This window comes from Nuphar pumila, chromosome 1, assembly GCF_984573655.1.
Source record: "Nuphar pumila chromosome 1, dmNupPumi1.hap1.1, whole genome shotgun sequence".
NCBI lineage: Eukaryota > Viridiplantae > Streptophyta > Magnoliopsida > Nymphaeales > Nymphaeaceae > Nuphar > Nuphar pumila.
In genome coordinates, this window is record NC_143249.1 from 139,249,342 (window position 1) to 139,262,565 (window position 13,224).

Genomic DNA, 13,224 nt, shown 5'->3' on the forward strand with positions numbered 1-13,224 from the left:
TCAAGTTGTCTTGTATATGATATAAGGTACAATTATTACATTTTGAAATCATGTCAAAATACATTTTTCATAAAGGGTTGTAAGAAGGTACAATTATTTGTTTTCAAAAAGGAGCTTTTTGGAACTATCCTATACTTTTATGAAATAGCTTTTATGAATGAGTATGTAATATGCAATATGCATGCTTTTGAAGGTTTTGTTACATATGACTCTAAAGAAGAAAAAATCTTCAACTTGAAGTAGCCGATCTCTTTTGATGGTCTTTAGGAGTGCATGGCTCAACAAGCTTTTTCTCCAAGGAGTATGATTGCACCCTAGTTGTACTTGAACAGGAGGTCTCCATCCTTTTTGAGTGAGATATCCTTGCATTAAATACTCGTTAGATATATGGCAAAGCATATCCAGTCATAATATAACATTTTTCAAGAAGACATATTATCATATTATATGAAATCAAATAAGACAGTGTATCATATTATGTGACATCAAAACAGAGTTTCTCAACATTCTCCCCCTTTTTGATGATGACAAAATATGCTCCTCCTGTCAAAAAGACATTATGCATAGAAAGAATACTTATCATAAAAATATTAAAAAATGTTAAATACGAGTATTTTTCTCCAATAATGGAGACAAGTTTTCTCCCCCTTTGTCATAGACAAAAAGGAAGGGATCAGAGTAAGAGAGTTATTACAGACCAAAATTAATTAAAGTTATTACAGTAAAAAAGATAAATTATTACAGTCCAAAAACAAATGAGTTTATTCCGAAGGTGGAGAGGATTGAAGTGAACGGTTGGCTTGATCCGACTGGAGGGTCTGTAGAGTCTGCTGCAACGAGGCTTGAATGCGATCCTGAGAACGCTGGACATCCATCTGTGCAGAGAAGTAATCATAGTTGGATGTTGGATCTTCTTCATCAGAGCCGGGAGGGTGCAGGGACCTTAGATTGAAGGAAGTAGCATTGAGGACCTGAGAGGGATAGAGGATAGCTTCATTTTGAAGGGGTACTTTGAAGTATTTTAAAATGGGAGTTATAAAACACCCAAAAAGAAGAGGCTTGAATTTTTGATAGCGAATAAAAAGGGCGAAAAGAATGTCGGACCAATTTATCTGAGTAGAACAAAAAATTGCATAGATGAGGAGAGAGATTTTTCTTGGCACTAATCCCTTGCGTGGAGGCTTGGGATAGATATTGTGGAGAAGAATCTGGGCAAGTAGTTGAGCATGAGGTTGGAGATTCCTCATGTGCCAGGGAAGGTGTGTGCAGTTGGTACAGAGAAGAATTTTTCGAAGTACCGACCGGTCGAGTGGTACTATGTTGTCTAGGTTTATGCCGGTGGAAGGAAGGTTTAGAATTCTGCCTAATGAGGAAGCATTAAAGAACATCAGGCGTCCGCGTACTTTGGTGGTGATGGTAGTTTGCTCATGATCAGAGGAAAAATTTATGTAGAAGAGTCGGACGAGTTCGGGATAGTAGGCAGCTTGGGATAAAGATCCTAGTAAGTGTTTAAGTTCGGGGAGAGATCTTTCTAGGTCAAATAATATAAAGTCGTCGTAGTGAACCAATTTACCTTCATGAATTGGTCGTGAGCAAAGTGAGTTGTAGTGGTGAAATAGATCGGGATACCTTAGATCGGCGGCAGTGATTACATTGTTTGAGGAGGAAGCCATGGCAAGAGCTTGGGAAGAACGAGCAAGAGAGAAATAAAACTTGGAAAGAGTTTGTAAGAGAATAGAGATATTCGTAGGGAATGAGATATGAATCAATCTAATAAATAGAAGAAGAAAAATAATGGTGATAAGAAATGAATGACATTGGAAGTGAAGGATTTTTAGATTTTAGCTGAAAGAGGAAATGTGTGAGTTGTAAAATAAGAAGCTTGTGAATGATAAATCAAATCAATTTTGGAAGATAGTGTATTATATTAGTATATATGTTAAGAAGGACATAGTTTCGAAATGATTTTTCTATATATCTATCAAATTTACTATGGGCGAGTTTATTGAATAGTGAGAAGTGTCATGAATTAAGTATGGAGTGACATATTAAACTTAATGATTCAAGAGCTTTTAAAGATTTTCGTGAAGATCATGTAAGAAAAGTTATAAAGTGAATAATGGCCTAATAAGAACAAACAACTTTTCTAAGAATTTACTTTATGTGAAAGCTTTCCAAATGCGTGAAGGATGAGTTTGGAATAGGACAAACAGGAATGTATGAGGGGATGCAATAATTTCTCATTTAAGAAGTGTATATTTTGGTATACGTGAAAGGAGTGTGAATAGATATAAAGAAGGGTGATACGGATATGTAGAGAAATGAGAGTGGTCATAAAGGACAACAATCACTTGATGTAAAATAGGAGATGACATAAAGTGGAGTTATGATAGATAAGAAATTAAGTTTTGCTTAAGGACAAGGTTTTGATGATTCTCGATTGAAGAGAGATATAAAATATATGAGAGAGTCATGATCACGGATGGAAAGGTACTTCGTATAATGTAGAGAGAGAGAAAGATAAAAAGGTGACACAAATCGTACTTATGAGTGGAGTACAAGTTTTTGAAAAGAGAATTTTACAACACTTTTTCGTAAAAGATGTAAAGCATGAAGAGATGATAATAGATTGTTCTTAAGCTATGATATAATAGATGATATAGTAAAAATTTACGTGAAATATAACAACTTAAAGGGTGGTACGAGAGGATAATCATTTGAATTTTTTATGAAAGGCATTAAGATTTTAGTGAAGTGTCTCGATAGGAGGAAAGGAAGACATGATAGAAATAGAGTGTACGTAATATATGATATAACAAATGATATAGTAAAAATTATACGTAAAACATAACAACTAGATCTTTAGAAGAAGGTAAAAAGAACTAAAAAGATAATCATTCGATTTTGACTAAAATTTGAAAAGCAAGATTTCTCATAAAATAATATGTTATCATGTTGAAGGTGAACCAACTTATCGTAAGAGAAGTTTTCACAAGAGGATAAAAATAATAAAGGAGTTATGAGATGAGTGATGTGAACAATGTCATGATAGCTTTTATTTTAATATAATTAGTTCTTATGGATATGAGTGAAAGGAAATAGGACAAGGAGTCATTATGAATGTGTACTTGAAAGATGACAAGTTGAAAGACATAAAGAATGTGTCTTATAAGAGTTTAGAGTATACGTGAATATGGAAACCTAGTTTGACTAACAAAAAATCGATAAGAAGAAAATCCTTTTAAAATAAGATTTTAACATAACTTATAAGAAGTATTAATTTTAATAAGTGTGATTAATTTATAAGTCACTTAGTTTGCATATTCCTAGTTCTCTTCTAATTCGTGTAAAGTCTTCATGTTTCAATGGTTTAGTGAATATGTCTGCTAACTGTTGATTAGTGGGGATGAATTCGAGTTTAATTATGTTGTTTAAGACTTGTTCTCTTAAGAAGTGGTGTCTTATTTGAATGTGCTTAGTTCGTGAGTGTAAAATAGGATTCTTAGATAAGTTTATAGCACTAGTATTATCACAGAAAATAATTGTATTTTCAAAATTTAAACCAAAATCTTTTAAGGTTTGCTTCATCCAGATAACTTGTGTACAAGCTAGGCTAGCAGCAATATATTCAGCTTCAGTAGTTGATAATGATACACAGTTTTGTTTCTTACTGAACCATGATACTAGTGAGTGCCCTAGCATATGACATGTTCCACTTGTGCTTTTTTCGTCAGATTTACTTCCAGCAAAGTCAGCATCGCTGTATGAGATTAGATCAAATGTAGAGGATTTTGAATAGAATAATCCAAAATCAATTGTGTCTTTTAAATATCTCATTATTCTATTTACAGCTTTAAGATATGATTCTTTTGGATTTGACTGAAATCTAGCACACAAGCAAACACTGAACATAATATCTGGACGGCTGGCAGTTAAATATAGTAGTGATCCTATCATACCTCGGTATACCTTTGTATCCACAGACTTACCATCTTCATCTTTGTCCAAAACAGTAGTAGTGCTCATAGGAGTGGTTTTTGAAGCAGTTGAGTTCATGTTGAACCTCTTCAGAAGTTCACGAGCATACTTAGATTGATTGATGAAAACTCCATCCTTGGTTTGCTTAATATGCAGTCCAAGAAAGTAGTTGAGTTCTCCCACCATACTCATTTCGAATTCCTTCTGCATGGACTTAGAAAATTCTTCACAGAGAGTGCTGTTAGTAGATCCAAAGATGATATCGTATACATATATTTGAACAATTAGGGTATGATTATTCACTATTTTCACAAATAATGTCGAGTCTGCTTTGCCTACAGAAAAATCAGTTTTTAATAGAAAGGTTTTGAGTCTGTCATACCAAGCACGAGGTGCTTGTTTTAAGCCATATAAAGCACGTTTTAGTTTGAAAACATGATCTGGATATTGTTCATTTTCAAATCCTGGAGGTTGTTTTACATAAACTTCTTCATTTATAAAACCATTTAAAAAGGTACTTTTAACATCCATTTGATATAATTTGAAATCCATATAGCTTGCATATGCTAAAAACATTCTAATAGATTCAAGTCTAGCAACAGGAGCAAATGTTTCATCAAAATCAATACCTTCCTCCTGGTTGTATCCTTGAGCTACTAGTCTGGCCTTGTTTCTTATAGCATTACATGTTTCATCTAGCTTGTTTCTGAAGATCCATCTTGTCCCAATGATCGGATGATCCTTTGGTCTTGGTACAGGATCCCAAACTTCATTCCTTTGGAATTGATTCAGTTCTTCAGTCATGGCTAGCATCCAGAACTCATCGATGATGGCTTCATCAATCTTCTTTGGTTCAAGTTGAGAAATGAATGCCATAGTTGCAATCTGTTCTAGCTGAGCTCTAGTTTGAACCCCCTTTGTCAGGTCTTCCAAAATCTGCTTTTGAGGATGATCTTTGATATCGACAAATGTTCTTTGATGATCATCTTCATTAGACTTAGTTGTGTTATCTAAAAATAAATCTGTACTTTCAACATCATCATTGTTAGTTTGATTATGAACAGATTGATCAATAGATTCACGGAAACTAACATGCATAGATTCTTCAATAGAATTAGAACTCTTATTGAAAACCCTGTATGCTTTACTATGACTTGAATATCCTAAAAATATGCCTTCAATAGATTTAGCATCAAATTTATCTAGGCTATCTTTTGTGTTTAGGATAAAGCATTTACATCCAAAGACTTTGAAATAGTCTATTCTTGGAGTCCTGTCATAGAATAATTCATAGGAAGTTTTATTTAATAAGGGTCTAATGAGAACTCTATTTGTTATGTAGCATGCAGTATTAACAGCTTCTGCCCAAAAAGATTTAGCAAGATTATTGTGTTGGAGCATAGTTCTAGCAGATTCCTGAAGGGTTCTATTCTTTCTTTCTACTACACCATTTTGAGGTGCAGCTCTAGGAAAGGCAAAGTTATGAGAAATACCATGCAAGTTACAAAAATTTACAAAAAGTTCATTTTCAAATTCTCCTCCATGGTCACTACGGATTTTAACAATAGAACAAGATTTTTCATTTTGTAATTTTTTACATAAAATTTCAAATTGACAAAACGTATCACTTTTGTTTTTTAAAAATATTACCCAAGTAAATCTTGAGTAGTCATCTACAATGACAAAGACGTATTTATTGTGATTATGACTAGCTACTCTAGAAGGACCAAAGAGATCCAGGTGGAGAAGCTCTAGAGGTCTTTTGCTTGAAATGATATTTTTTTATTTAAAAGATGATTTAGACAGTTTTCCTAATTGACATGCATCACAAAAATAATCCTTTTTAAAAGATATTTTGGGTAACCCACGTACTAACTTATCTTTAGCTAATTTAGACATGTACTTAGAATTGACATGACCCATTCTCATGTGCCATAAATGTTGAGAGTCATTATTAGCTATGAGGCAATGTTCTGTGATGTTTTCTAGGTATAGTTCATATATATTATTTTTTCTTATACCTTTTAAGATAATATTTTCGTTGGTGTCTGCTATAAGACAAGCATTATGATTAAAGCTAACATTATAACCTGTATCACACATTTGACTAATACTTAGAAGGTTATGTTTTAAGCCTTTAACCAGGAGAACGTCTTTGATAAGAGGTTTATCTATATTTCCAATATTACCAATACCTATTATCAAACCTTTGTTGTTATCTCCAAAGGTGACGGTTCCTCCTTCTTTTTTATGAAGAACAACAAAGAGGTTTGAATGTCCAGTCGTGTGTTTTGAACATCCACTGTCTAGTATTCATCTGTTCTTCTTGTTTAGAGCCTGCAAAACATTAAGTAAAATTTCTTTTTGGTACCCAGTCGGGTCCCTTTTTGTTAGACTTTGGAACCCATATCCATTTAGATTTGGGTTTGTCTACAGCCTTAGAGGAGTTCAAGAAGTTAAAATTATAATACTCCTTTTTAGGTTCAGAAGAACTTTTCACAAATGTGGTCTTTTGATTCATACAAGAAGGCTTGTTGAAATGAGAGTAGCCAATACCATTCTTGTAAAAAGACACTTTTTGAGAAGATGGGAGTTTATCCAAGTTCTCTTTTCCTTTAGTAAACTTGAAAACCGTTTTCATAAGGTTCTCAGTTTTACTTTTTAATTCTGAAATTTCTACTTGCAGATTTTTAGTCTTGGAGCTGGTAGAAGAGATTTCAGAAGTAATAAGAAGATTTTTCTTTTGTACCTCAGAATTTTCAATACTGAGTTTTTTCATTTTTCAAAATGAGCTCTAGATTCTCAGATTTCAAATGTTTATTTTTTAGAATCGTTTTCCTTGATTCTTCAAAAAGTTCCTAAAAAGCATTTTGAAGTTCTTCAAAGGAGAAATCAAGAGATTCACTTACAGAGCTTTCTGTCATGAAGCACATGTTGGCGGTTTCTGCTTCATCATCATTTGACTCTTCACTGGTGGATGGTTCTGAATCATCCCATTGAGCATGCAGAGCCTTTTTCTTGAAGAACCTTTTCTTTGGTTCCTCAGTCTTGGATTTTTTTTTGAGAAGAGGACAGTCACGTCTCAGGTGACCTGGCTTATTACACTGGTAGCACATAGAATCTTCTTTTGGGTCTTTTCTTTCTTTGTGCTTATTTGGAAGCTGATTCCTTCTCATAAAGCGCTGGAATTTTCTGGTGAGTAGCGCAATCTCAGTTTTTTTTTCTGAGTCCTCATCCTCAGAAAGGGCTGGGAAGGCTAGAGTTTTCTTCAAAGGTTGTCCATCTTCCCTTCTTTCCTTCATATGGACTTCATAGAACATAAGATTGCCTATTAAATCGTCCAGGGTAAGTTTGGACAAATCTTGAGCTTCTTCAATAGCAGTAGTCTTTTTCTCCCAATCAGTTGTGAGAGATCTCAAGATTTTCTTTACCTTTTCTGTCTGAGAGTGGGTTACACCCAGAGATTTCAGATCGTTGGTGATGTTGGTGAATCTGGTGAACATCTCTGTTATGGGTTCATCTTTGTTCATTTTGAACAACTCATATTTTCTGACAAGAGATGAGATTTTGGCTTCTTTCACTTTGTTGGTTCCTTCATGAATAACCTCCAAAGAATGCCAAATATCATATGCAGATTCACATATAGATATTCTATTGAATTCATTCTGATCGATGGCACAATATAAGGCATTCATAGCCTTTGCATTTAGGTTTGCCATTTTCTTTTCTTCATCAGACCATAAGTTATAGTCTGCGGAAGGAGATGTGTATGGATGCTCAACAATTTTCCATACAGCAAAATCTATGGATTTGAGAAATATAGCCATTCTGCACTTCCAGGATCAACAGTTGGAGCCGTTGAAGAAAGGAGGACGAGATGCGTGTTGACCTTCAATATCACGAGCATAAGAGGTAGATGCCATATGTGCTGGAAGACTTGTTATGTCGAAACCAGCAAACCTGCTCTGATACCAAATGAACTTCCACTAGAGGGGGGGTGAATAGTGAAATACGATGCAAAATGATATAATAAAAAATAAGGCAATAAGGCACAACACAATAAACACAGGATTTATACTGGTTCGGTCAAAACCCTGACCTACATCCAGTCCCCAAGCAAACCACTTGAGCTTTCCACTATAACATCCGAGTCACCGGATAAATAGTACAACACCCTCTTCCTCAGAGGTCTTCTTCTCTCAACAAAGAAGGGGCACACCCTCTTCCACAGAGGTCTTCTTCTCTCAACAGAGAAGGGCAACACCCTCTTTCTCAGAGGTCTACTTCTTTCAACAAAGAAGGAATACAGTGAATAACAGAAAGTTACAATACTTCCTATAGAACCTTCAGAATAATATGAATGCACAAATGAAGGATTCTCATAATGTTCTGTTCTTTTCACTCAAAAGATACTCTTTGTCATAGAGTTATTCTTGACTTTTTCTCTTTCTTTTCTCTTTCTTTTCTCTTTCTTTTTCTAGGCTCTCTTTCAAATATCGAATAGGAATTTTTCTCGTTGTAAGCTCACATATCCATTCCTTGTGTTGAATAGTTCATTTGAGTGTGTTTATATAGCTTTAAAAAAGTAGTCGTTACTTTTTGAAATCGTAGCCTTTTTGAGATGTGAAATGTCATGTCATTTCAAAAAACATCTTTAGAGAAATTTGAGAAAGTCTTCTTTCCATAAAAGTAAAATATAGGGTACACTAGTCGTTGTAATATTTTAGGTAATATATATTTTATGTAAAAAGTCTATTTCTTACAATAGTACATTGAACATTGGATTGTAGGCTGTCATGTAGTTTTGTCTTTATCCTAATTAATGATTTGTGGTACATAAGTACTTCTTTACTTAAAATGAGTGTAAGTACAATAAATGCTTTGAGATATTTATTTGTACATAGTCATATCAAGAGTTTTCTTTATGATGTGTTTTTCAAAGTCTACAGAGAGAATGAAGACTACAAGTAAGTCGACATTCTTGAGAAGGATATTAACAAGAATTTCTTACAGGAGGTATTTAATGCTATACAAAGAGAATGATGACTTCAAGTAAGTCGACATTCTATGGGTTTGTAAAAAGGTAACTAGAGTCTTTTCAAAACATATTATATTTGTTTTCTTTGTGTAGCCGATTTCATGTTTTGTCTTTTTCCTATATTTGAAATCATTTCTTTAAAGAAGGTAGCTAGAGTCTTTTCAAAGCATATTATATTTGTTTTCTTTGTGTAGCCGATTTCATGTTTTGTCTTTTTCCTATATTTGAAATCATTTCTTTAAAGAAGGTAACTAGAGTCTTTTCAAAACATATTATATTTGTTTTCTTTGTGTAGCCGATTTCATGTTTTGTCTTTTTCCTACTTTTAAAATCATTACTTTTCAAGTTGTCTTGTATATGATATAAGGTACAATTATTACATTTTGAAATCATGTCAAAATACATTTTTCATAAAGGGTTGTAAGAAGGTACAATTATTTGTTTTCAAAAAGGAGCTTTTTGAAACTATCCTATACTTTTATGAAATAGCTTTTATGAATGAGTATGTAATATGCAATATGCATGCTTCTGAAGGTTCTGTTACATATGACTCTAAAGAAGAAAAAATCTTCAACTTGAGGTAGCCGATCTCTTTAGATGGTCTTTAGGAGTGCATGGCTCAACAAGCTTTTTCTCCAAGGAGTATGATTGCACCCTAGTTGTACTTGAACAGGAGGTCTCCATCCTTTTTGAGTGAGATATCCTTGCATCAAATACTCGTTAGATATATGGCAAAGCATATCCAGTCATAATATAACATTTTTCAAGAAGACATATTATCATATTATATGAAATCAAATAAGACAGTGTATCATATTATGTGACATCAAAACAGAGTTTCTCAACACATAGCACTGTAAAAGACCAATGGGGTGACTGCCAAGTAACCAGCATTACTTACAGAGTATGCAAATTTCTGAATATATGATTTCAACATTCTGAGCATTTTCCTTAAAATGAAGGTACAGGCCAGCAGATGACAGCTTCCATATTTCTACAGATTTCAAATATTTTTACTTCTTTTTTTTTTAAAACAACTGACTGTAAAAAGGCAACAATCAGATGGGTATTGCTGACCCAAAATGAGGGTTATTCAGAAGTTTCCACCCAGTCCAGTAACTCATGGCAAGCACCTCTATATCTTATCCTCGGTGTAATGGGTTGGTGTAGACCAGGTCGCAATATACAAGATATAACCAGATGTATAGGATCAAGACATACGATAATTCATTAAAGTCCAATATAACGTACCAATGGAATCACGCCAATCGGAAAAAGGTTTTGATGAACCGATATCCAAGTGCAAGGGGATAATACACAGATAGTGCATGTGATGTTTCAGGTTATCAAAATCGATCAAGAAATTCAGATCAACTGAGAAAAAAGAAATCTAAAACCAATAGACTATTAACATAAACTGGTTACTGAAAATTGAGTGTGAATGAGAAATAGGAATTGAATCATCAGAAGGAAATAAAATAAAATAAAAAAGAGAAATTGATGTAATGCAGAAATTGAAATGCTAAGTAAATGAAACAGCAAAAAAAAAATGTCGTGACCATCAAGATCGGTCAGTCATCCTAATCAAATGGGAATCTGACCATCAACAGATATTCGGGGCAAACGAGAATGCTACCATCACCCGGTGGTCAAACATTCATCGATTGTAGATAGAGGAAACAAGTTCACCATCAAAATGGGAAAAGAAAAGCAACCAAGGGATGTTGGAATGAGCTCATTCCAGTGTTAATATAGCAGTAGGTGGGTCGTTCCTGCTATTTGCAGGTCGACCTCACCATTGATGCTCCTATAAGCTAATGAAAGAAAAGAAAAGAGGAAGAACAAAAGGCAACTAAGACAGGGAGATACCAAAAATCAATAAAAGAAAAAGATGTTTACAAAAAAAAAAAAGAGAAGAAGTAAATAATAAAAAAGAAAAGAGAGAAGATCGGCTACTTACTTGTAGAGGAGACACCGTGAAGAGGATTGATGGCTGCTGCTTGCTGTTGATGAATGAAGTGGAGAATCGTGGATCCTTCAGGGGAGAACCTCGATGCCTTGTGATGAAAGGATGCCGATGAGGGGTGAAGGTAGAAAGATGGATTGTTGTATGCAATGTTGAGAGAGGGATGGATGATCGGCACCAAAAAAAATGGATTATAATGGCTTTTTGCAGAGAAAACTCTGTGACGAAGATCAGTATTCGCAAGGGAAAATGGATGCCAGTAAAGAGTCGATGGGAAAAAAATGGATGATCCCCTTCCTCTATGTGCGCCCTCTTTAAAGAGGAAGAGGGGAAAGTTCGGGAGAGAAATCCGTTCCTGATTGAGGGTTGAGGGGAGGGGAGGCTGTTGGAAGATCAACGATCGTGAATCAAGAGAGAGTATGCGCGGGAGGGTTCCGTTACAACTTTTTCCTATTTCACAAAGGTGGTTCCTCTTTTAAGAAATTTTGAAAGATGGTTTAAGAAATGAGGTTTTTTGGAAAAATTGTCTTTAAAAGTTTCAAAAGTTTTAAAAATCACTTATTTTTCTTGCAGCTTTTTCCAAAAAATTTCAGTTTTTGTATTATTTTTCAATTTTTTTGTATTTTTAGAATAAAATTCTAGAGTTTTACGAGAAATCAAGGGTTAAAACTATTTTTTTTGTGTTTTTGCAAAAATATTTACAAAAGGGAATTTTTCTGAGAATTTAAAAGCTATTTTGAATTTTTTTTTTTCAGAAATGGGTTTGATCTGGATTTTGACGAAATATGGATTTAAAGCACTGGGTTCGGACCCGAAATCGATTTTGAATGGATCAATATGGTTTTTAATCCAAAAAATCTGAAGAATGACCGAAATTTAGCTTTGAAATCGCTTTGATTTTCTTAGAGGATGGAATTAGGGGTAAAAGGGTCATTTTGAAAACCTTTGAAAAAATTGGGGTATTCACAGATGCCCCTCTTTGCTATTAATTCGGTTGAAAGCCGAGCTTAGTGGCAAAGACAACACTCCAAATTTTGAAAATGCCCGAGTCAGCAGATCTGAACTAGGTGTGGAAGATTTATTTTTGAAAATATGGCTTCTCAGGCTTTGAAACCTTATCCTGAATGGTTTTGGGGAGACGAAATCCTCGAAGATGGTGTGATCAAATGATAGAAATGAGGAAACCGTGATGGGACTTTGGGTGAAAATCCCGAAATGGTGGGAAATGAGAATTTTGATCAGGTCTCATGGATGAGACAAGATACTCTTTTTGGAATGATTCAGGTTTAGCCCTTAACCTGGTTGGGACGAAGATATATCAAAAAGTGTTTTGAATGAGGAAAGGAGTACATGAGAACCTTGATGGGACATTTTGAAAAATGCCTTGTGAAATGAAGCTCAAGTAGGAATCCTATCCTGGATGGATATACAAAGCATGGATTCCTTGATGGGAAGAGCCATAATGGGACTGGAAGAAATCATCTCGTCCAAACGAGGAATCTTGTTGAGACTCAGGTTTAACCCAAACCTGCAAGGAAGATACCTCGCGAAGCGAGGTTCCGGGTTAACTTTTAACCGGGATAGAAAATCTACCATACGGATTTCTCAAATGGAGAAACCATAATGGGACCTTCGGAATTTGGGTGAACAAATCCGAAAGGGGTTTGCGAAAGAAGGAAAATATAGGGTTCCCTAAAGCTTGGAAAAAGGAATGATTTTGGGTGTCTCATTTGCTGAGACTGAAATAGCCTTTTGAAATCAAATGACCTCCCGCAGAAAGTTCAGGTTTTGACCCTTAACCTGAGTGGGAACACCATACGGAATCCTTGACTGAAGAAAACTATGATGCGACAGGAAGAGATACTTCAACTGAGGCAACTCTTTTTGGGAAATATAAACAATGCTAGGTTGCATCAAAAATGGATATTGAATGTTTATTTTATTCTTGGAATAGCTAGAAAATTTTTTCAATAAGATAAAATCATAGTAGATTCAAACGCTTGGAAATGCGCACGTATGTGCAAAGATATTCCCTCTCTTACCTAGAGTATTTCCTCCAAATGAGGTTAACTCCTTGGTTCTAAGAGTCAAATTCAAAATTTGAGCGTTGATGATTTTCTTCAAGGAAGCTATACATTTCCTTGATATGAGAATAGAAGAAATATTCTTAATTTCATAAAAGCAAGTAATGAAAAGATATTGGTAAAGGAATTTTGCACGAAAAAATATGACTTCTGGTAAC